Raw genomic sequence first — 22879 nt, forward strand, 5'->3', positions numbered from 1 at the left:
ATCTGACTACAGAAGAGAGAAAACATTGGGGCAAAGAGGAAACAAACCTGAAAAGAACCCAAAAACTTTAAGGAACTCAGAATGCAAATAGACCATTTTTAGTGTGTAGCTAGTTTATTTATAAACGTGGACTTTTCTGCGATGCTTGGTAATATACTGTCAGGTAGCACAGACTGCTTTTCTTAGCCTCTGAAGGACCAGCTTTATTACATTCACTTTGCACAAACTTTACAGAACAGGCATTAATATGAAGAAAATTTGTGGTTGGCCCAAGGTCATACTGGAAATCTAACCTTCTGAATCACGATCACTGTGGATCATTCTGCATTTTAAACAGTTCAAAAAAAAAAAGGACAATAATGTGAAAATGTGAATGTTGGAGTTATTATCATATTTGGCTTTGAAACAAGATTTTGTGATCTGTGTGCTTTTCAGTGGTTCAGAAATACAAGTACTGTGTACACAGAGGCTACAATTTACGAGGTCCTGTGAAGCAAATGTTAAGTGGCTTAAGTTTTCAGAGAAGAAAAAATGGTGGTGTGATTGTCCAGTCCATGATACCAGCATCTGAAGAACTAGTTCCACTTTCTACAAAGCAATTCTTCAGTTTTTGCTTTGTTGAAAGAGGAGTGTGCTTGAAATGGTCATTGTATTTGTTCAATGTGCGACTTCAGGAAAATACAGTCCATTAAGGAAGAGCACAACCCTGAAAAACAGCACAGCAAGCCCATGAAGTGACATGAGCTGAAGCTATACAAAAATCAACATTATAAAGGTTTATAGAGATTTACAACAATGAAGAGCTTATATTGTAAGGGTAAATACTCAGAATCTCTTTCCCGTCCTCTCACTTCTTTTTAGTGCTACCTAGTATTGTGCAGCGTGGGGTATGGTTGTGCCACCTATTGGAGTAATCATGCTCAGATTAGTCCAACAATGACACAGTAAAAAATATTTTTATAGTAATTCATATAGGCAAATCTATCAGCAGAAAACACTCACACAAACATATTTAAATGTCCTTGAGTCAGACAGTGGCCTCTGGGTCAGTGGTACTCAACACAAGAAGACCTCCATGGAGGCTGTTGAATTTTGCTTGTAGCAATCTTCACCACGTTATGGTGGTCACAGATGCCCTGAAGATGGCTAATTCTGGCAACTTGGATAACGCCATGCTGAATTTTTTTAAGTTGCTCCAAAAGCAGTATGGGAACCTGAAGTGTGAAAAGGCTGAACCTGAAACTTGAAACCTGTTCACCTCCTAGATTTGACAATGCCCTTCTCCTATTCTAATTTCCTGTTAATAGAGTAAAACCTTAGTATCTTTGACTAGTAGAAAATGAGATATTTGTTCTATCATGTGATTCTTTAATTTATTCATGTAATGAATTTTAGGAAAAAAGAATGCCTAGGAAATTGACAATATTACTTATAGTACTTTGAATGTGTCTATGATAACAACCACAGTTGATTAAACTATGATTTTTAGTCTGATTTGGACAGGGTTTGGCAAGAGTGCATTTGCTAACAGAACAGCAGAGGAAGAGCACCAGCCTGCCTTGTTTCCACACTGGCTCTCCACTGATCCTTCCTGTTTATTCAGGAACTAGTTCAAGAGGTGAAAAGTAGAAATCATTTTAGTTTTGGTTTACGTTAAATTTTGGTCTGGGATGTTCCCTAATTGCACTAATTTAAGCTTTGGCTCTTAAAAGTTATTCTTAGCCCAGTTCGAATTTAAGCAGGCTATTAATAGTAATATTTTTACATGGTCAGTGGGGTATTTATTTTCAACACAGATTTTTTGCTGCAGTCATCTGTGAGAGTCATGTCATGTTCAGATACTCTTCATGATTTTGGAAGAACAGTTCTTTAAAGCCATTTAGGTGTTATCCTATTAGATGTGAACCTGGAAATAGCTTCTAGCATATCATTGGTGAATGTATTAAATAAAGGAGAGACTAACAATATGCTTGCCAGCATTCCAGTCTTCTGGAATGTCCAAGTAATGGTTTTGTGGTACATAACTCACATGGCTCTATAACTGCCATAACAACATAGGTAGGAAAATATATTGATGTCTTCTGCAGAAGGTATTATTGGCCTTTGAAGAGTCAAGAACAGAAACTCCAGTTCTGTTCTTTGTTTGAAATCTGCTTTCAAATACAGTACTATGGGCCTAATACTCATCATGAGCCATGCTTCCATCTGGTGGGATAGATACTGTAGCCTGTGTCTCCTTCAGTGAATTACTGGTATTTCATCACTTGAATATCCAGCAATTTTTCACTGTCTGCTGCATGCCTATCCTTCTATAGTTATTCCTCAAGAAAACCACTGTCTTCCAGTCATTTTCAGGATCTCCAGGATTTTCAGGATCTTTAGAAGGTTTTTCTACAGCTCTTATTGATACTCCCTTACCCAAATAGAGACTACCAAGAGTATAAGGTCTTCCAGCCCAAAGCTATAATGCAACTAGAGAAAGGCAAACTGAGATAGTTACAGAAATTTTATTAACCAATGTACAATCTGTTTTTCTCTAGTTTTACTAATAAAGTCTTTAAAGTGATTGCACAGGAGCTGAAAAAACATATTGTGTCTAGATGAAGAGTGTATGGAGGTCCTGCAATTAAGGAAGCCGTTCAGAAATAGTCAATGACTTTTTTGGGGGGATCCAGAAAGCAATCCGAAGAGCAGTGGGGAAAAAGCAGCCTCAGAAGGGATGTCATCCATACTATGAGTTTGTTAAAATTCACCAGAAAGTTCAGTCTATCCTAGGTACCTAGCAGATACTGTAGCAACAGGTTGGACCCTGTGGGGTGGAACATTTGCATATTATTTAAATAAATACTTATAATAATAATAATTTTAAAAAGCTTGTCCTTTTTAGATAAAGGGATTATTTATCCTGGATTTGTGCAGAGAAGCTTACCAACATCCTCATGAACAGCATTCATTAAAGAGTTAATTAAAACTGAAAATACTCTGGGCTTGATTCAAACAGTCGTAGGTCCTAAACTCAGCTCCTTAGATTCTCATTTGGTGTAAGTTCGTATAGCTGTCGATGTAGCTGCACTGTGCTGATTTACTGCAGCTATGGTGCTCTACTTTGGATGAAAACAATAACGATTCTGGCACCATCTAGAATTCTTTATTATTCCATTTACATTAGTTGCTTTCAATTAACCAGAGCAACTTGTCTTCGGGCAACAGAAGTGAACCACTGACTCAGGGAAAACGTGTGATTTGCTCCCCAGTTCCCCTTCCTGGGATGGCACTGTGGTCTGTAGGCTGTGTTGTCATGGCATGCCTGTCTCTTGCTGTCTGTCTTTATTATGGTCACAGCAGCATGCACTGTTCGTAGCTGCACACTTGTACGGACAAAACTAAGTAATGAAAAGGCCTGCTGCCACAGTGTAATTAATACTCTGGAGTCCTATAGGCAACAAGCAACTGCACAAACAGCTGACTAATCTGCCAAAGTACGCGTATATCTTGATTTGCAACATGATCAGTTGTCTGCTTGTATTTATATACTTATTAATTAATTGTCCTTTGTCATATAGCAGAAGTGAACTCTTCTTAGCTTGGAATAACTTGGAAGCCACTGTTCATTGACTGCATAGTTTTACAGTGGGTTGTCTATTTCTAGCCTCTTAACATTCCTCCTTTTCCCTTTAAACATTACAGGGCAATACCCTCACCTCATATGAACATGAAGAGAGTAATCTTTTATCAACTATCCTCTTGAGTTTGATTTTCATTATCCATTGTATATTACCTTCAGTAAACTTTTCTAAAGTATATTCTCCATCATGAATAATTAAATTGTAAGAGTCCACATTAAACACTTTGGAATGAAGAAAGTCAAGTACTAAAAATACAATTAATAGAAAATAAACTTTCCATTTTCTTGATACAGATCTGACCTTTGGTGTATAATAACCACATACTGTGACAGATGACCTAAGCTGTAAACCTCTACATGTAATAGTGATAGATTTGTTTAGATTTTTTCTAACATTAGGCAAACTATGTAATGATAAACATGCTGTTAATACAGAGGCACATTTTTACATTTTCTTGAGAAAACATGATGTTTTTTTCTCCTTTCATTTAGCACTAACAAAAATAAATGGACATTTTGTGACTATAGTCATGATTCATAAATGAGTAGTACTCTTATTCAAAACAGACTACTGTTTTTCTCCATTAAAAAACAATAATTTTTTCTGAATTTGGTAGAACTTTGTGTGAAAAGAAACAGATATACTTGAGGTCATAGGAGAGCTCTTTCTTCAGAAAAATATAAGATCACAGCAATGCTTTATTCCTAATTGGTATAACAATACTGTGAGATTTTCGATTACAACAGGACTCCTGAGTCCACTGAAGTCAGCCAACCAATGACATACATTTAAAGAGGAAAAAAAAAAAGGTCTTTGGAATATAACTTCAGAATATATCTTTGGAAAGACCAAATCAGCAAGAACCTGTCTTGGGAGCAGAAAGAAAGGGGATAAAAGGAGAATTGATGAACTCTAAGCTGAATTGCATTTTCTTAAGAGTATGAAAATGAGTAGCATGAAAGAAAAGGAAAATAAAAACATAATTAGAGTCCTGATGGTAAAGGTAGAAAGAGATCATACAATCATTTAGGCTGGAAAAGATCTTTAAGACCATCAGATCCAACTGTAAACCTAACACCACCAAGTCCACCACTAAACCATGTCCCTAAGCATCACATCTACATGTTTTTTAAATACTTCCAGGGATGGCGACGCCACCACTTCCCTGGGCAGCCCGTTCGTATCCTTGACAACCCTTCTGGTGAAGAAATTTCTCCTAATGTCCAATCTAAACCTCCCCTGGCACAACATATGTATGGATTATCAATGTTAAATCACATGTCAAACTAACCCATAGATAACTTGAGAAAACTGATTATATATTCAGATAACTAATAGAACTAGGAGTGTTGAACTAGTCTTTCTGGGATTAGTAAAGGTTTGAAACGTAGGACAGCTGGAGGTAGCTCCAAGGAGAGTGCCTTTCAGCTTTTTCATCTGGAATATTTACTTTTGTGACACAATATTTTGCTGATGAAATGCTAGCACAAAAATTGGAAGCTATTATCAAAGCAGAAAATTGTAGTCTTCATAAAATAAAGAAAAACACCTAAACAAACAAAATGAAAGCCAAAATAAATTTAAAAACTGAAGTAATAAAAGAAGGGATGAAATTAAAAAGCACAAAATGCCAGGTGAGACCCTTGATGATCCATAGTAGGAAGGGTTTTTTTAACCTCGATGATCATCACCTGCATATGGCAAATGTAGGGATGTATTCAGGTGTTCTACCTGATCCACAGGCTGCGTTAGAGCTGCCAAGGGGATTCAGTTCTAAAAATGCAAAATTTGATTCTGAACTGAATCAAAAGAGCTAGCAAAAATAGGAAGTGGTAGCACCACTGTATAAGATCCTGGTAAGACCTCTCCTGTGCAAAATCCTGATCAGACATGTTCCAGAAGGGTAAACTGAGATTGGAACAGGCCAGGAGAAGGGCTGCTAAGGTGGTTAGGAGTGCCTACCTTTTAACAAAAGAGCTTAGCTGAATTAGCCAAGCAAATCTGAGAAGGGGTATGAGTTTGTTTACTAATATTCAAAGAAGAAATGCTGTTTAAACTAAAGAATCACTTTGGCACAAGAACAGATTGGTATAAACTAGCTATGAACAAATCCAGGCTGAAAATTAGATTAATGTTGATGACCAATGGAGCACTCAGATTTTGGATCTGTTCTCCAAGAATGCAAGGATGAAAAAATTCATCTGTTTTTAAAGTGGAGATTATAAAATCACAGAATCACAGAATCACAGAATGTTAGGGATTGGAAGGGACCTCGAAAGATCATCTAGTCCAATCCCCCTGACGGAGCAGGATTGCCTAGACCATATCACACAGGAACGCGTCCAGGCGGGTTTTGAATGTCTCCAGAGAAGGAGACTCCACAACCTCTCTGGGCAGCCTGTTCCAGTGTTCAGTCACCCTTACAGTAAAGAAGTTTTTCCTCAAATTTAAGTGGAACCTCCTGTGCTCCAGCTTGCACCCGTTGCCCCTTGTCCTGTCAAGGGATGTCACTGAGAAGAGCCTGGCTCCATCCTCTTGACACTTGCCCTTTACATATTTATAAACATTAATCAGGTCACCCCTCAGTCTCCTCTTCTCCAAGCTAAAGAGACCCAGCTCCCTCAGCCTCTCCTCATAAGGGAGATGTTCCACTCCCTTAATCATCTTCGTGGCTCTGCGCTGGACTCTCTCTAGCAGTTCCCTGTCCTTCTTGAACTGAGGGGCCCAGAACTGGACACAATACTCCAGATGCGGCCTCACCAGGGCAGAGTAGAGGGGGAGGAGAACCTCTCTCGACCTGCTGACCACACCCCTTCTAATACACCCCAGGATGCCATTGGCCTTCTTGGCCACAAGGGCACACTGCTGGCTCATGGTCATCCTGCTGTCCACTAGGACCCCCAGGTCCCTTTCCCCTACGCTGCTCTCCAACAGGTCTGCCCCCAACTTGTACTGGTACATGGGGTTGTTCTTGCCCAGATGCAGGACTCTACACTTGCCCTTGTTATATTTCATTAAATTTCTCCCCACCCAACTCTCCAGCCTGTCCAGGTCTCTCTGAATGGCTGCGCAGCCTTCTGGTGCGTCAGCCACTCCTCCCAGTTTTGTGTCATCAGCGAACTTGCTGACAGCGCACTCTAATCCCTCATCCAAGTCATTAATGAATATATTGAATAGAACTGGTCCCAGAACCGACCCTTGAGGGACTCCGCTAGACACAGACCTCCAACTGGACTCTGTCCTACTGACCACTACTCTCTGGCTTCTTTCCTTCAGCCAGTTCACAATCCACCTCACTACCCGATCATCCAGACCACACTTCCCCAGTTTAGCTGCGAGGATGCTGTGGGAGACCGTGTCAAACGCTTTACTGAAATCGAGATAGACCACATCCACAGCTTTACCATCATCTATCCACCGGGTAACATCCTCATAAAAGGCTATCAAGTTGGTTAAGCATGACTTCCCCTTGGTGAAGCCATGTTGAGTGCCCCTAATGATCCCCCTATCCTTGATGTGCCTAGAGACAGCACCAAGAACAAGTTGCTCCATCACTTTTCCAGGGATGGAGGTGAGGCTGACCGGTCTATCGTTACCCGGGTTCTCCTTCTTGCCCTTTTTGAAGACTGGAGTGACATTCGCTTTCCTCCAGTCCTCAGGCACCTCTCCCGTTGCCCACGACTGAGCAAAGATGATGGAGAGTGGCCTAGCAATGACTTCCGCCAGCTCCCTCAGCACCCGCGGGTGCATCCCATCAGGGCCCATGGATTTATGGACGTCCAGGTTGCTTAATTGGTCCCTGACCCAGCCCTCGTCTACCAAGACAGATTCCTCCTCTATCCTGACTCCTTCTGAGGCCTCAGGGTTCCAGGGCTCCTCAGGACAGCCTCCAACAGTATAGACAGAGGCAAAGAAGGCATTCAGTAACTCCGCCTTCTTTTTATCCTCTGTCTCCAGGACCCTCACCTCATTCATCAGTGGGCCTACATTGCCTCTAGTGTTGGCTTTACCTGCAATGTATTTGAAGAAGCCCTTTCTATTGTCCTTGACCTCTCTTGCAAGGTTTAATTCCAAGGAGGCCTTAGCTTTCCTAGTTGCCTCCCTACATCCTCTGACAACAGACTTCTATTCCTCCCAAGTGGCCAGCCCCTCCTTCCATGATCTGTACACCCTCTTCTTCCACTTGAGTTTGCCCAGCAGTTCCCTGTTTAACCATGCAGGTCTCCTGGTACCCTTCCTTGACTTCCTACCTGTTGGGATGCTCTGATCTTGAGCTCGGAAGAAGCAGTCCTTGAATGCTAACCAACTATCTTGGGCCCCCTTACCTTCTAGTACCCTGTCCCATGGGATTTCCCCTAGCAATTGTCTGAAAAGGCCAAAGTTGGCCCTCCTGAAGTTCAGGGTTGTGATTCTGCTAGCTATTCTGTTCCTGCCACATGAGATCCTGAACTCTACCATCTCATGGTCACTACAACCAAGGCTGCCCTCAACCTTCACCTCTTCAACCAGACCCTCCTTGTTAGTGAGGATAAGATCCAGCAGCGCTCCTCTCCTAGTTGGCTCATCCACCATTTGCATCAGAAAGTTATCATCAATGCACTGGAGGAACCTCCTGGACTGAGGATGGCTGGCTGAGTAGGCCTCCCAGCAAATATCAGGGTAGTTGAAATCCCCCACGACAACCAGGCCCTGTAATTGCGAGACTGCTCTCAGCTGCCTGTCGAAGGCCTCATCGCCGTCCTCATCCTGATCCGGTGGCCTGTAATAGGCACCCACAACAGTATCACCCCTGCCAGGCTGCCCCTTAATTCGCACCCACAAACTCTCAACTCGCTCCTGATCCGCCTCTGGACAGAACTCAATACATTCTAGCTGCTCACTCACATAAAGAGCAACTCCACCACCTCTCCTTAGTGGCCTGTCTTTCCTGAACAGGACATAGCCATCCATGACCACATTCCAGTCATGCGAGGCATCCCACCAAGTCTCTGTAATAGCCACTAGATCATAGCCCCCGACCGAACACGGATGTGGTACCCATGATAGCAGGGCTTGATGCCTGCTTCCAGGTTGCAGCATGGCCTTGTCCTTGGCTCAGAGCTTTGTGCAATTGAGCTCTGAAACGTCTCTGAAGATGGAAATTCAACAGCTTCTCTGGTAGTTCTGCGTAACATGGCACCTGCCATGCTGTTTAACTACCTGGCTGAAGAATTTTTTCATGTATCTAATTGTCAGGGTGTTTCACGTGCCAGGAGTTCCCTGGGGCTGGGGCACCAGAGGCTTCCTGGCATCTGTCAGGGCAGCGCCTGGCAGCCAGCACCCATCCCAGCATCCCAGGCAGGACAGCCAAGGGGTACCAGGGGCAGCTCCAGCCCCAGGTATCAGGCCCCTCCCTAGGGACTGGGACAAGTGGAGGCCAGGCTGGGCCATTGGCCTATGGGTAGGGGTCAAGATCAGGTCTGGTGAGGGGACCCAGGGTGGCCAGGCAGGGCTGTGAGAATGGGCTGAGTCCAGGCTGGGATGTCAGCCTGCAGGTGGGAGTTACAGTTTGCCCAACAGGGTAGCCAGCTGCAAAGCAGATGTAAAACAGCTGAGGTGGAAGCTGAATAGCAAGAGCCTCCTCTAAAAACAGCTCCCAAGCAAAGGATGGGGGAGCCTTTGCTGAGGCTTTTAAGCAGAGCTGTTTGTGGGGACCCTGTGCTTGGACTTGCTCTAGCTTTCTTCACAACAGCTTTTATCAGACAGCTGGCTTTGAACAACCCTTAACTTTTGTGTTCTAAAATACAAACCCATGCCTTCAAAACTTCTCCACTCTACACCAGAGTTAAACACCCCTCTGTATTGAGATAAAAACCATGCTGTATTAAGTTAAAAACAAATGAACAAACTTGGAGATGAGTAACATTGAGAACTTGCATAAACTGTTTACCATGAATATTTGTAAGGTTCCTAATTTTTATTAAACTAGATACACCTGTGGTTTTTTTTTATTAAAAAGGCATAATTACACTTCCCTCAATGAAAGAGAAAAATCAATACTTGCTTAACTTACATGATCGGTTATATTTGTCAAAGAAAATACACTGACTTCATAGAGAGGTTTGGATATTTTGCGTGCTATTCTTTAAAAAATAAGGACATATTTTTTAGGGAAATTTCATTCAATTCTTTAGAGCAAAACAGAATTTTAATTCAAAGCTCTGAATTTTGATAGCTGACTTCATTGGGTGGTATGCAGTAGGAAATAAAAAATAGATTGCAATTATTGGGTTATAAGGTGTTACTGTGATAAAGATACTAGTCAATTTAAGAGGGTATGAGATCCATGAATACAACTCAATAGACTGGTGATAGACATTTGTTTAGAAATTTGTTCAGAAATGTATCTCAGTTCATTAATTCCTGTACATCTTTTGACTTTTTTTCTCTCTGTCATTGAGTTTCTTTGGTTGGTTATGTACTGCCAACCTTCCACTTTGTACCTTGTCATTTGTTTGTATGTATGTCACTTAAAACATTGCCTTAGCGGTTAAAGAATTTTTTCTGCTCTATATTTACCTTGTTTTCATTTCCACACTTCAGTACGTGGACAACAGTTTGTGCCACTGCTAAACTGAGTCACTTGTGTTGTTATTTATGTTTGTTATAAACTGTTATTTACACAGCAAGCTGTAACCATGATTTACAGTGATCACGTTAATTGGCTACATTTCACTGTGCGCCTCAGCTGCCAGTAATTTGGCCATAAATTTTACAGAATTTATGCTTGTTTTACAATGTGGGAAGCTTGTTGGCCTTTTGTGAAACTACATGATCAACAGTGTTCCACTAATTGGCTGACAGCAATGCTCAAATGGTAGAGCCATGGCTCTCTACTGTAAGGATAAAGAATGTGATTCCATCAGTGTGAAAACTTTATATCAGGCACAGAAATCAAAGTTTCCTCAGGTGAAGCTGTGACCCACATATCCTTCAAGGAAGCATATGAGGCTGCAGCATTCTGCACCACCAGTCTCTGGTAAATACATTAAATAAAGTAAGGATTCAACACACAAGCATTAAGTAATTCCACTGAGTTGAGCATTATTCTGAAAGCTGCTGAACAGCAGAAGGTAAAGTAATCACTCAGTAGAGTCAAGATGAATAAAATAAAAGGCTATCTCATGTTACAATTGATTTCAATCTGCTGAAATATGCACTGTGCATTTTGATTAGCTGGGTAACACAGTGTTATGCTTCTGCTAGGAAGGAGAAACCCAACACTTTATTGTACTTCTTTTGGCAGCCTATCCATTCATCAAAGCTTTCCCAATTTAGATTATATTTCTTTTGATGCAATCAACGTGAACAATAGAGGGTGTTACCTTGCATTTCTGTACTTTGATCTGATTTGGCATTTGTGATCAACATAGTCTAGCAACGTTGCAGGTTAGGAAACATTTTCCTACTGCCATCAATTACACTGTTCAGTGACCTTCCCTCTCCCTGCTGTACTTTGAAAATACATGTATATATTTCAAGATGTCTTTTTTTGCCTACACTATTTGTTTTACAGAGCAACACTCTGTGTGAAAATGAGAGATGGTAAACAACATCCTTAATGCTTAAGATGAAGAAGCCAATGGCTACTTATCCACCATTATTTTGATGTACAGTTACTATTACAGTGAATATAAATAACAACATCATTAATCCTCCCTGACGTAGAGAACTATATACACAGCCTGCAGGGCTGTGGTATGCTTTACCAGTTCCTGAACTCGAGCTTTTTACTCCCCAAGAAAGATGTGGTTTGTTGATGTGATCTCTGTTCTTGAAAATATAGACAAAGTGTAATAAACCTGATAGTGCATTATGAAATAACAGTAGTACTTTTTGTTTTGTTTTGTTTTGTTTTGTTTTTTCTAGCAGGTGACAATTGGGAATTAATAGACCTGTATTATTATTTTAATAATTGTACCTCAACACATTTATGCCTCAATGTGTTACTCTTCTACTGCATATCTTCGCATGAATCACTTCCATGCTGTATACCTGAGTTCTTTCACTGGTAGAATGGGATAATAAAAATTAATTTTTCATTACTTTAAGATTCCCCACTATAAAAGAAATGTTGTGTGTATGTTAGCTCATAAGGCAAAACAAATACAGATGATAATTATAGTCATAGGTGACTTCTGCTCCATAAAGAAATGAGAGGGAAAAAAAAGTTAATTCAATTAAGTCACTATTCTCTCTACAGCCATTAGAACAATCTAAAGCTAAATACATTACTGCCATCTTTATCATTAAACAGCCCAAAATGCCTTTTACAAATTTGAGATCAGAAGTAAGAGCGATATTCCAGGCTTCCCAGTCAAATTCCTTCTGTAAGGCATTTCATTTTTCAAATTGTGAGTTTGCATGTATACACTTGCCTGCTGACATAAAACAGCTCTATGATATTGTTCTCACTACCTTCGTATTCCTATATGATTTTCCATCCAAGAAACACCTACCTCTGAGGAGCTGGGAAGATCAACCAGTCCTGAAGAACATCTTTTATTCCTGGAATATCTGTTAATCCTGTTTCAGGTTGCCTACGCAAAGAACCAAGGAGTGGATAGCTGTTAGAAAGTCTTGCTCAAACAAAGGGTAGCAAGCAGAGCAGAAAGAAATGCAGGACTGGGAAAGAAGAACAAATAAAAAAAAAAGAACTGTTGAAAATTCTTATGGAGAGTGGGACTATCATGCCTGGAAGATGTTGTAATACAGTTTTCTATATAGTTTATACCTTAGTTGTCCAGAGAACACTCCCTAGAGATGCATTTGTCTTATTTGTAAGGAATACCTAGGTGGTTCGTGAGCACATGGGCATACTAACATGAATTATACTAGCAAAGTACATTTACTTTTATCTTTAAAAGGGAAAAAACAGGTGAAATTTAATAAAGTGCCTGGTTTTATGTGTAGGCTAAAAAGACCTTAAAATCTAAAGGGAACAGCTATCAACTGTGATGGAGAACAGCAGGGAAAACATACATTTCGGTAATGGAGGTTATTTATTCCGCTTATTATAGCAAGCACTTGCTCATAGCTTCTCTTTTTAAGAATGCAAACCAGTTTTCTTTGCCACCTCCTGCTTTCTCTAACACTCACATCTGGGGATGAAGTTTTCCATTGTCTCTTCAGAAAGGAGGTGGATGTAACATTCTCCTTAAATGATTAACAGTTTGGTCCAAATCCTATCTACTCAGACCTTCACAAGCTCTCCATTAAATTATCTTTCTTCTTTCTACTTCTTTTACTTTCTTGTCCCCCTTGCCCTCTTTCTTTGACTCTGCTTCCTGCTTCCAGTCTGTGTTTGATCTTCTGATTAAAATCCACCAAGAAAACCACCCCCAAAATCTCCAGACACTAATATTTCACCCATTGTCATTATGCTGTTAATATCTTTAGCTTTCCTCTGGTTCTTAGTGTATCGGGTGTCTGCACTGAGGCGCTGGCATCAGGGGCTGAAGGGCGGCCTCTGTGCAGGGAGGCCGGGGCTGCCCTGTGCCGGACACAGCTGATCCCAGCTGGCTCCAAACCACCCACCGCAGGGCATGCCTCAGCCCTGCAGCCAAAATGGTGGTGCCTCTGGGAAAGCGTATTTAAGAAAGGGCAAAACACTGCATGGCAGTGAGAAGTGAGGAAAAAAAGTGTGAGAAACAACCCTGTGAGCACCAAGGTGAGAGCAGAAGGAGGGGGGGAGGTGCTCCAGGTTCTGGAGCAGAGATTCCCTCACAGCCCATGTGGCACCCCATGCCAAGCATGGGATCAGGATATGTCCTGAAGGAACTGCAGCCCGTGCAGAGGACCCATGCAGGATCAGGTTGAAAGTGTGAGGAGGAAGGAGCAGAAGAGAGGTGCTGTTAGGGGCTGACCTCTACCCCACTTCCCCACCCCCCTGCTCTGCTCCGGGTGGGGGGAGGTAGAAGAGTCAGGAACGAAGGAGGGAAGTTAAACCTGGGAAAAAAAGGGGTTGGTACAAAGAGTGGTTTTAATATTTGTCTTTGTTTCTCACTGTCCAAATCTATTTTGCTTGGTAATCAATTGAATCAGTCTTCCCCAGTCTGAGTCTGTTTTGCCCATGACCGTAATTGCTAAGCAATCTTCCTGTCTTTATCTCAACCCATGATCTTTTTCATCTTATTTCCCCCCCATCCTACTGAGGAGAGGGAGTGAGAGAGTGTCTGGGTGGGCATCTGGCAGCCCTCCAACGTTAACCCGCCACACTTAACTTGACTCTCAAATTTTTTAGCCTGTCTTATATGTAGATTGCAAGTAACTGAGGTGGAAATTATTGACTACTTTGTGTTTGTACCGAGTTTTCCACTCGGGCGCAGTTTTGAGGTGATACTTATGACATGCATGTGAGATTTTGTGGGGTTAAGGGACAGTATGGAGTCACAGTACTTATACAAATATAAGGAGATGTAAATATTGTTAAAACCATAGGGAAGTTAGATGAAAAATACAGCTTTCTGGAAAATTCAGTCCCTTCATATATGAAAGAATTAACCTGAATTGCAATATTCTATACAAATGATAAGCTTGAAAAGAACTAATAGTAAGAGAGACTTTGGGGTGATTGTGGACAGTAAATTGTAGATGAACTCATTCAGTGCATCTCAGGGGAGAACGATAAGTGGGATTTTTTGCCTGCTTGCAGTAAAGCATGAAGTCATGCAGAAATGAAGTGCTAATCTCTGCATAGCACTTACGAGGTCATATCAGGGATTCTGTGCTCAGTTCCAGGCATCTCAACACCTGAAATATATGGACAGCTCTGAGAGGTTTTCTAGGTAGGTAGTTCAGAGAGAGAGGTACTAAAAGGAATCCAAACCAGGCAGGATTGATTTCTGAGAAGAAAAGAAAAAAGCAGTATAAGAGCTAAATACACTGCATACATAAAACATGACTTGATATGATTTTTAAAGGGTATAAATTCCATAAAAGAAAAATAATTATCAAGGAAATTAAAAAAAGGACACAATTGCAAATATTTAGATGACAATGATGCTAAAGATCCAGGAACAGAGAGGCAAAAGCTGAAACAGATACCTGAAGTAAATAGCATGCTAGCAGTTGTATATAAATGAGGAGGTTATGCATTTGCAAGTATGAAAATCAAGCAGCACATATATTGTGAAGAGCTATCTGAAACCTTGACACATATACTCTAAATCAGTCAGGAGCAAATTTGTTACTACTGGGATGCAGCTTCATCACTTTTAGGGGTCACATTACGTGTTCATTGTTTTGTTTTGCTTGTAAACACGAAAGTTTGATTTACCTTGGGTTATTCATTTTGCTTTTACTTAGGCAAAGTACTATACAGCTAGCTGTGATGTAAAAAAAGAGAAAAGTTAAATCTAACGTCAGGACTATAATTCTGGGCAATGGCTTGACTTTTGAAATAACTCCAAATACAGCGGTGTACATTATATCTTTTGGAATTTGCACTTTAAGAAGTATTGCTAATCTCTAGATGAGGGCAGAATCCCTGTGGTCAGTGGAGACTTTCCACTAATATACTAGTGCTCCTTGTAACTTTTCCTCATCTACCTCATGCGCATAAAATCAGAGAACCAGGTAGCAGAAATCGATGTGTCAGAAGGAAGACCTGTATCCTTAAGAACAAGGCTAGAAAGGGAAATGCATAGGAAGTCTTTCTAATAGAAACACTGTTTCATCTCTGCATTGATTTATAGCTTAAATTGAACTTCTTTTGTAGTTTGATATTCATATTGTAGACCTCACTCAAAATAAGTAACAGAGAATTTGAGTCCAAGAGCAGTACCAACTATCAATCCAGGAGAAAAAGATGAGCTTCACTGAGAAGATGGCATAATACCTCCTTGATTCCTCATGCAAGCATCTCCCTACTGTAATTTTTCTGTAGGAGTTCAAAAAGATGTCTTTTGTGAAATAGCTTTGCAAAAGTTGAACTGCAGGAACAGAATCATAGAATAGAATCATAGAATAGTTTGGGTTGGAAGGCAGCTTTAAAGGTCATCTAGTCCAAACCCCCTCCGATGAGCAGGGACATCTTCAACTAGATCAGGTTGCTCAGAGCCCCATGCAACCTGACCTTGGATGTTTTCAGGGATGGGGCATCTACCAACATTCTGGGCAACCTGTTCCTGAGTTTCACCACCCTCACTGTTAAAAATTTCTTCCTTGTATCTAGTCTAATAGAAATGTAAAGGTCTGTTGTTTCATTACACTGAAAGCAGGCCACCTTCAGTATATTCATCAGTGTGCATGCTATTCCTCTCGATGGCAGGTGAAACAATAATAAATAATGCACAAAGGAAGTTAATCTGTTTCCAGAGTACTTTAATAAATGAAATGTACAAAGCCATTCAGGCCTTGGGCTTCTTGCCAGAGCCTGATGTGAGAGAAATACCAAAAGCACACAAAACACCTCTGAAAGCTGTTAAGCTACTTGTTCCAATTTCAAATTTGTATTTATTTTTTCATCTCAGACAATAATTACACTAATAATATAATAATTTTATAAGAAGTGAGAAAGAGGAACATCTCTACCAAGGGCAATTATTGTTGCATCAATTTCTAATTATTCCTCCTATACCCCTTTTATTTTATGTGGCTGGTACTGTGGAGAAAAACACAGAAAAGCAGCTATCACTTCCGTCAAGTGCTCATGTTGGAATGAACCGCACACGGAGAGGAAACTGAAGCCATGTGCATTAATAGCCATAAAACCATGTTCTGCTGGCCAGTGAGGAGGTACTGAGAAGGGATGCAGAATGTTTCCCTTCACTTACATGAAGCTCCTTCAGGCCACTGCTTTCACCAGGCCTGTGTATTTCCTAGTCAATCGGTGTATTATGTCACTGTGGGTATCTGGAGCCATCATTATTCCCTTTACTCATTTAGAATCAGCAGGGAAGGACAGATGCTTGTGCAAGGACTATATGAAACACATTTCTGTCATCTTCCCTCCTCTAGTGCAGATTCATGCTCCCAGCCTCAGCAGAAGAGGTAGAATATGTCACCGCCCGCAGCTGAGATAAGTACTCTTTGTAAAGGTACACATGAATAACAGCATATGTTTCATTGTTCAGGGGCTGATCAATGAAAAAAAATCAGTGTATTTTTCTGCAGTTAATAAAATGAATTTCTTAGAATCAAAACAAACAGTATCATAGTGTGTAGACTAGAAATCGGTGCAAGCAAATAGTAAACACAAGTTAACTTGCAGCTATTTTTAAACACCACAATGCAATATTGTATAGCATCATTGGTTCAGCCTCAGAACATTCTCATTCCATTTTCCATTTCCAACACATAGTTTAACCATTCTCTTAAGTGATCTTTTTTAAAAAAGGACTATGGATAAATGGATATGTCTGTCACAATTTTAATGTTTCAGTTCAGGCTATTAGAAACATAATGGTAACTTTTATTTGAATTTAGTGGTTTACTAGCCCCAAATTACCTTGGTTAGCTGATGAATACTATTAAGATAGAGAAATATTTATTAATAATTGGGAAAATGCAATCATAAAAGCTAATTCCAGCGATTAAAAAAAGTTGAAATCTTAAAAGTATGTTGGTAGTTGGAAAAAAAAACCAAACCAAAACTATATGATATCATGGAATGTTCCAGAAATTATTCCATTTCCCCAAATATAGAAAGTGGTAATGTTTAATTATAGTCTCAGAATCATGACTAAATACTAATAATGATGCCGTAAACATCATTATGGATATGTATGCTTTTGTATACATAGAAGAAGTCATTATTAAGAATTCTGAGAGAATACATAGCAAAGGGATTTAATATATCCCCTGTACCTTGTATTTTTAACTGGAAGAGGCAGGGTGGGGCTCTTTATGAAGCTGAGAGATCTGCCACTGCTGAAAATGAATTGTAAAAATATCACGGTATGTTTAAATCAAAATGTGGTTAAATGTGTCCGACAGCATTGCATTGTCTACTTTATAAAAATGTTACAAAATGGACACAGTCAATTACTATTCAGTATCTTCAACAGTTGCTCCTGGAGATACATTTATATATGCGTACTTTATGTAAAGTTTTGTGCCACATGCTAGCGATTTCAAGAAACAGAAAAGCATTATTATTACAGTGCTGTTGGTGGAGTGGAGGCGGGGGGGAAGGAAAAAAGAGTAGATGAAACTATTATGAAAAATCATGGTAGGAAAAACATATTTCCATCGTGACAGCAACTATATGCCTTATTAATAGCAACCTTCTCATATTTCTAAAGGAAATAAGTTTCTTGACTACCAATTAACTCTCTTAAACATTGTTCAACAGCTATTTGATCCACTGTGTGAAAAGTCCTGGAATCAGGAACATAACCCTCTTCTCATAGATGAATATATTTGCTCCCTGGCTTTTTTTCATGCAAAAAGGGAGAAAAAAACCTGTGTGGGAGTTTTTTGTTTCTCTGTTACGTTAGTCATTGTCGCTATATTTGGTGAATGTTTTTCTCCTATTGGCATGTTTTAAGATTGCTCTGACAACAGCTATGGGTTCTATGGAGATTGAAGAGAGTTATGTATTGTTTTGGGATAGCACTTCAATTTCTATTGGAAACATAAGTGGAGCAGCTCATAAAAAGTGGTTCTACACGAGAGAGCTAATGACTGGGTCCTGAGGCCAAGCAGTGAGGGGCAGCATAAATTCAAGCACTTCCACAGTTAGGCAACAGCTGCTCAAAGCCACCTTAAGCCTTCTTAAAGTGCTTGTAAGCTTAAAAAAAAAAATCTGTCCCAAAATTATAAAATCATGTAAAATATATTAAAAAAAAGTTGCTAGTGAAAAATACATAAAACATCAAGAAAGGCTTATGTAGCTGTAGTTTCAGTGAACATTGGAAGAATCTGAAATCATTCTCTGGTTCAGCTAATGCTACAACTATTGTTCTTGTGATTTTTAATAAAAATGTTGATTTTATATATCTTCTCCTTTTCTTCTTCAGTCACGTCTCTCACTGTGTTTAGCCTCCTTCTTTGCTTTAATATTTCTTTTCATGTTGTCTACTGCTTTCTCACTAATCTCTCAAACTGAATGACTTACAAATGATGCCAAGTTCTCCAGGAGTCTTTTGTGTTCAGTTGAACTGGTTGCATATATCCCACATCAGTTTTCTTTTAATTTCTGCAAGCCAGGATATCAAAATATTTTTCTTTCCTAGTCAATCGTACAGGTCTCTAACTCAGTGATGTTCCTACTCAATTAATTCTGACCACTCCTTGCCTTCTGAAAAAGGGGCCAGCAGTTATGCTGATATTGTGATTCCAGCTCCTTTGACCTTCCTTCAAGTTCAAACTTACATATTCTACAGGTTCCCATGAAAAGGACCCTTCAGAAAATCCTGTACCTAAGAGTTTGTCCAAGAGCATTTACAGGCATCAGACTGACTACATTTTGATGCATATACTGAGATTTTAAAATGTTAATATTAGCAACAATTGAGGTCAGACATGCATTCTTTTCTGAGAGTTAGAAACGATTAAATTTTTGTTTCAGTAGTTCAGTCAGCTCTAATGACAGTCAAATCTTTCCCTTAGAGCTTGGAAATGAGTGACAGGGAAAAAATCAGTATTTAGAAGCAGAAAAGTTGAAATGGGTAGTGAAAGAAAATTTGTCTCCTGCCTTCTGCAGAGTGTTGTAAGCAATGGAGAGGAAATAAAACAAGACATGACACAGTACTTGACTGCAATTTTAATGAGTTCCACTTCTGTAAGAGATTTTTTAGTTTGTTTTACTAACGCAATACTTTAAGAAGTGTATCTAATTGAAGGGCAGTTTTCCAACCTTCCTTGTCTGAGCAACCATGACACACTAGTGATGAGTGAGGAAATAGTTCTCTCTTTAACAAGTATTTTGAAAGATTATTTGCAAACAGTTCTCATTACAAATATAATTCTTTTTTATTAAGTATGGTTTACAAATAGATCATAATTTACTTTTAATATATTAATAAATTTTCACTATATAATTTGGACAACTAATTTTTCAGCTGTGGACTACATAAAAATTTGTTTTTCTTACTCAGTGGTGGACAGATAGTTACCTACATCATATTGTATTATCTCTGCTTTCAATGATAAACATTTAAAGTGCAGAAGAGCAAGTATCAGATAATGAATATAGTTGATGAATAATTTATACAGACCTTTTTGGAAGCATTTTCACCAACATCTATCACTGTTTAGACAGCAAAACCAAGTAGTATGACCCTGTGGATAATGCAAATTGAACCTTATCTTTTTTTTCACAAACAACGAAATTCAAGGGCCTTCAGTAATGAAAAGAAACATACTTTAGTTCAAATACTCATCCAACTCCCTGTAATAATATTCTTCTAAAAATAAATACGTCTTGAACCAAGGTTTCAAGTTTTAATGTTCTATTTTGACATTTCTAATCAAAAAAATTTGCTTGCTTGTGAATAGTTATGTTTTTATGTATGTGTATATGTTGAATGGCCACTAAGATACTGAATAGCTGTAGCTTTATTTCAGGATACAAGGTGGTGCTGTTTATTTTTAAAACCGAAAATAATGTGTTGATATGATCCTGCAGAAAACAGTAGTAGGGACACAATATCTCATCGAGTGTAGTGCTTCTAAGAAGCCAACTTCTCTATCTCTAATGCTATTTAATTACTATGCAGATAAATAAGATGTACATACATATGTACATTCATATGCGCACATATATATACATCCTGATAAGCAGTTTTAAAGCAATAATAGACTTCAGCCTTGTACATAATGCTGAACTTGAGTATTTGCATGCAGGGTCAGTCTCTTACATTAAAATTAACCTACATTTTATTGTAGAACTATGGTACTGGCAACTTCTTGAAGAGTGATTCTTTTCTCTGTACCATATGTGAATGAAGGATATTGGAGCATTTGAAACTTGTAGTTTTACATAGTTATTAAATTTCTGTGACATATTTACTTATGATTTTAGCCTTTATGTCAACTAGGTCACTGTAAAATAATGACATAGCTTTTATTTTTAATTAAAAATTAAAAATGTGAGACATCAAAAAGAAAACAAGCAAACAGCCAAGACAAATAATTATGTGATTTGCACTCTTGCAGCACTATGCTCTTCTCTAATCCTTCCCTTCTCCCCAGTACTCACTGTTACCAACATAAATGTTACACCATGCATTGCAAGACTCATTTTCTGAGCTCTCTGCTGACTGGTATTGTCTTCTTTTAGATCTGTTTTTGCAAGGTTTACTATGCAGAGAGATGCTGATAGTCTTTCTGGGTGGCAGAAGACATTTGGTACCCCGCAGGGTCAAGCCGTTGCACGAGGAACATGAAATGACCGTGGCCCTTATGAAAGCTCACATTTTGTGAAAGAATTCAAGGAACCTATGACTGTGGATTAATGAAATATCAGTCTAAATGAAGAAGACACTATTAAAATATAACAAATATACAATAAAAGCAATATAAAATATTGCTTCCATTAGCATAGATTTTTCAAAATACCCGTCATGTAAAGATTCATGATCCTGAGAAGATCGCACATTGTAGTCAAACTGTGTATATGTACAGTTCCACCGAAATTGATGGGATTACTTACATAAGAGACATTCATGGCTAAGTCTTTGCTGAACTGAAGACCTTTATTTCTATAGATAATGCCAAAATAGATTGCTCATCTTGCCAACAGATTCTTCTTATGTAATCAAGCAAAAAAGAAGTCTTTTCAAACACCTCCACAACATGCCCAAGTTATTATATCCTGAGTATCCTAGACAGTATCTTCTGGAACTAAAATACTGTATATTGAGCAGACTGTTAAAATATACTACTAAGATCAATAGATTTTTTTGCATTTGTGCTTTCGGTTGAAATGTAGCCCAGGTAAAAGTTTTATTGTAACTGTCTCTATAGTTAAATAAAATTATTTTGTACATAGTTGTACATAGCCACAGAGTCATGATATTTGATTGCAGTCTACCTCATTTATTTTATATGGTTTGATCCTTACAGCATCTACCTCCAGCACCTACTTTTTATATATACATATATACATATGCACAAAAATTTCATTTTTAATCCTTTTACAAAATAGCCTTAGTGATACATAGTTTATCTAAGTAGGTAGCGAAATCACTTCCACAATTATCAGTAAATACAAAGAAATACTCACAAGGATTTCAAGATCAGAGGCTACTATCATAAGGTCTTTAATGAATTACTTTAAATCATTAATCCTCATAAATAACTAGGGTTTTATATCTAAATACAAGGCAAGTGATTCTCATCTTACAGGATAATAATGAGGGAAACAGATTTTTAAGACACACTCAGAATATGTTTTAATAAAAACTTGCAGCGTGATATACAACCTTTTCCCTTCTGATGGCATGACTGATACTTCCCAATATTTATAGTCGAAAACATAGTCATTGGCCTTGTTGAGCAATTTTGAATGTTGAGATCATTCAGAGTAAAAAAAATAAAATGGAATAGCAGCATACCTAGGTAATCCTCTGTAAAAGTTTTCAATACACAGACATAAAATCTGTCTGAAACTATAAACAGGCAGCCTCTAAGATAGGAATAGCTCCTTCTGTGTTTTGATGTTGCATAGTTATCTCAGTTCGGCTACAAATTAGCAAACAGTGGACTTCTGTAACGAAGTACTAATTTGAGAAAGTTAATGCAAACTTGATAGAATTTGCCTTTTGTGAGTTATCTGTTTCCTAATCCTCTCTTTTAGACTGATTTTTTCATTCTTTTTTATGCAGGTTATCTAAATGGGAATATCTATTTAAAGACCAGTACAGAATGTCCAAAATTATGATAAAAGGTATAATTATCTAGCAAGTAAAGGTCAATAAACCTAAGTCATAAAGCTAGATGACTAACCAGATGACTGAAGTCAGGTTAATTTCACAGGGACTAGCAAATCTCTGCTCAATGAAAGATGTAGAAATCTAAGGGAAAAAAGAAATAATGATCAAATGAGAAAAGTAAGGGGTGTGGTTAGCAGGTCAAGAGAGGTTCTCCTCCCACTCTACTCTGCCCTGGTGAGGCCGCGTCTGGAATACTGTGTCCAGTTCTGGGCCCCTCAGTTCAAGAAGGACAGGGAACTGCTAGAGAGAGTCCAGCGCAGAGCCACGAAGGTGATTAAGGGAGTGGAACATCTCCCTTATGAGGAGAGGCTGAGGGAGCTGGGTCTCTTTAGC

This window comes from Nyctibius grandis, chromosome 1 (assembly GCF_013368605.1).
Source record: "Nyctibius grandis isolate bNycGra1 chromosome 1, bNycGra1.pri, whole genome shotgun sequence".
In the NCBI taxonomy this organism is placed as follows: Eukaryota; Metazoa; Chordata; class Aves; order Nyctibiiformes; family Nyctibiidae; genus Nyctibius; species Nyctibius grandis.